The sequence below is a fragment of the Galeopterus variegatus genome, unplaced genomic scaffold (genome assembly GCF_000696425.1).
Source record: "Galeopterus variegatus unplaced genomic scaffold, G_variegatus-3.0.2 Scaffold6725, whole genome shotgun sequence".
Taxonomy (NCBI): Eukaryota; Metazoa; Chordata; class Mammalia; order Dermoptera; family Cynocephalidae; genus Galeopterus; species Galeopterus variegatus.
The window spans coordinates 27,448-30,734 of NW_007732836.1; the positions used below are offsets into that span (position 1 = coordinate 27,448).

Here is a 3,287-nt window from a genome sequence, read left to right on the forward strand (position 1 = left end):
GTGAATGGATTAAAAATGGTGGTCAGGGGTGTGGTCTGAGGGCTTTAAAAGAAGAGGAGAGTCTGTCTCTCTCTGCTCTCTCTGCTCCACCATTTTCACAATGTGGTACCCTGCCATCACAGTCACCACCACCAAGACCTTAACCAGCTGTGTTCCTTGGACTTTTGGACTTCCTAGCCTCAGAAACTGTAAGCAATAAATTTTGTTTTCTTTATAAAATACCCTGTACTGACAGTATATTTTGTTATAAGCAAAAGAAACAGACTAATATAGGGGCAATGTCCAGTTTCATACCTTTGGGAAAGTATGGTGTATAGTGTGTGGCCAGTCATGGGTTCTGGAACATATTGTGCAGGGTTGATAAAAGGGTGTCAGCCTTCACCTCTCTCATGCTTCGCTACAAGGACCCTGTTAGGTTCAATGAGACAGAGGAAAGGGAGAGAGATAGAGATAGAGATAGGGATGGGGGGGGGGAGAGACCCAAGGTGCTATTTCAGCCAAGCAGCTTTATCCCACCAACATGGAGGGGAGACTGAATCAGATCAGTTCCCCTGAACAAAGGAAACCCTGGCAGAGTAGTGGGTAATTTTCAAAGTCAGTGGTATGCAAGGTGACACAGCCTTTTTGGTCAGATAGTGTCTGGTCAGTTAGGGCATAGGCTTCTGAAGCATTTCTTCCAGCCCAGCCCAATTGCCTTAAGCTGGCCATGAGGCCTAATAGACCCAACCTGCTCTGGGTCTTAACCCAGATGAGCCTAGAGAACTGGAGGAGAGGTTTCTTCCTATCTTCTCTCAGGGGGTTCCATTTCACTCTCCCTTCCTCCTTCCTTTTGAGAATTCATTTATTCATTCATTTGATAAGCATTCATCTGGTACAACATGTGATGGATTCAACAACTCTTGAGAGCGGCACTGGCCATGTTGGACAGACCATGCCAAGTACTGTGACAGGTATTCTGGGGAAACACAAAGTTAAACTAGACCTTGTCCCAAGGGAGTACACTGTCTAGCTGGGAAGGTCAGATCCATATAAATCAATTAATGTAAAGCCAGCTCTGGCCAGTGTCATGTGGAAAGTATGACGAAAGTACAGAGGTGAGAGGAGATGGCCTCTGGTAAGGAAGACGGAAGAACTCATGAAGGCGACTGAATTGAGGTGGGCCTTGAAGGAGGGGCAGGATTTTGATGAGTGAAAGGGTGTTCTTGGTGGAGGGAGCAGCATGACTAAAGGCAGATGTAGAACCTGAGCATCCTTCCTTTGGGGAAGCATAGACAATAACTATCCTTATTTATTTTTTGCAGTTGAAGAAACTGGAGAATGTTAAGGTTAAGCATTTCCCATGGAAGTGGTAGGACCAGGATTTGAATGAAGGTAGACTGTCCCTGATGGTCTTAACCACAACTCAATACTACCCCCTATGGGTTTTGTGTAGGAAGAGAGCAGACAAAGGGTAGTACTGAGGGATAGTAGTAATTGCCACCTATTGAATGAGCACTGTGGGCATTACTCCACGTGGTGCTCATAGCAACCCTGAGAGGTAGGTACCCCCATTTTGCAAGGTAAGGACACTGAGGCTTAGAGACTGAATTGCTCAAGATCATATCATTAATAAGGAAGAGAGCTAAGGTTTGAACACAGGATTGTCTGACATCAGAACCCATAGACCTTACCAATAGGTTATATTGCCTTTTGAACAACAGACAAAGGTCGTGAGGAGCCATTGATGGCTTTAGAACAGTCAGAGGAGTCGAGCTTTGTAAAGTGGTGAACAGAAAGAATAGAAACAGAAACTTGAGAGGAAATGGCCAGTTAGGAGACTATTTATGGTATTTTAGGTAAGAAGTAACAAGGAGTAGGAATGTCTATTAATAAGCACTGGTTAAATAAATAGATTAAATTAATCTGTAGAATGGAATAAATGGGAGTCAGTTTTAATCCATATATGCTAGTAATGGTATTTTAGGTAAGAAGTAACAAGGAGTAGGAATGTCTATTAATAAGCACTGGTTAAATAAATAAATTAAATTAATCTGTAGAATGGAATAAATGGGAGTCAGTTTTAATCCATATATGCTAGTAATGCTGGGATATACTGTTAAGTTAAAAAAGCAAAGTTAAGAAAAGTGTTATAGATTGCTCCTGTATGTGAAATTAAAGAACACACACATACACACGTATTATGCCTGTAAATACATTAAAATTCTCTGAAAGGATTTAGATATACATAAATCTTAACAATGGTTGCCTCTGGAGGGAGAGACCTGGAACCTGGAGATTGGGGTTTGGAAGGAGATTTACTTTTAACTATATACCATGTGAATATATGACTTTTCAATTAAAACAAAAAAACCTATTCAATTGAAGTAAAAACTGGTGACAGCACGAACTAAGGCCATAGCAGTGGCTCTAGAGAAGAGACCTTGGAGAGATAGTAGAGAGATGAAACAAACAGGCCTTGGGAGTTGAGGAGAGGTGCTGAGGAAAGGAGAGACAGTATGATGGTGGTGTCCCCAAAACCTTTCTACTCTGCCATCTCTGCCAGGGGCCCAGGGAAGGAGGGCTCAGGCTGGGGGAGATGAGGGTTCCATCTTGCCAGCTGTGAGGAGGGAGCTGTTGGGAAACTCTGTAATCCAGCCTCATTCCCATTTCTTGCCCCCTTTCTCTTGGTTATACTGCAGTGTTGGAAATTTAAGAGATTATGCCTATCGATGAAAAAAAATTACATTTCCAAAATATTATACTTTTACTTTAATCCTGAAATTAGTAAAGGCTACTAGGTAACAGATAAAATACCACTTTGGCAATCAAATAAATGGGAAATTTCATTCAAATTTGTAGAGCACAGGTTGAGCATCCCTGATCTGAAAATCAGAAATCTGAAATGCTCCAAAGTCCCCAAATTTTTGAGCATTGACAACACTGCATGCATGTGGAAAATTCCATGCCTGACCTCATGTGATGGATTGCAGTTAAAATGCAAGTGCACAACACACAGTTTATTCAGCATCCCAAGAAGAAAAAGACCCTCTCAGCCTCCTACAGCTGGGACATATCTTTTCTGCACATGGCAAGATCAATTCCCTACAAACTGTGTTGCATGCAAAAACTTATTTACAATATTGTTTAAAATTACCTTCAGTCCGTGTGTATAGGTACATACAAAACAAAATTAATTTCGTGTTTACACTTGGGTCCCATACTCGATATCTCGCATGTTAAAAAAAAAAGTCTTCATTGTCAGATGATTTGAGCCCCCATCACCCCCCCCCCCCCCCCCCCCCCCCCCC

General features: G+C 42.0%; 1 protein-coding gene across 1 annotated transcript in view; it reads right to left on the reverse strand.

Moving 5' to 3' along the window:
- The window catches only part of LY9 (lymphocyte antigen 9), a 19,011-nt gene that overhangs the window by 7,743 nt on the left and 7,981 nt on the right, over positions 1 to 3,287 (reverse strand).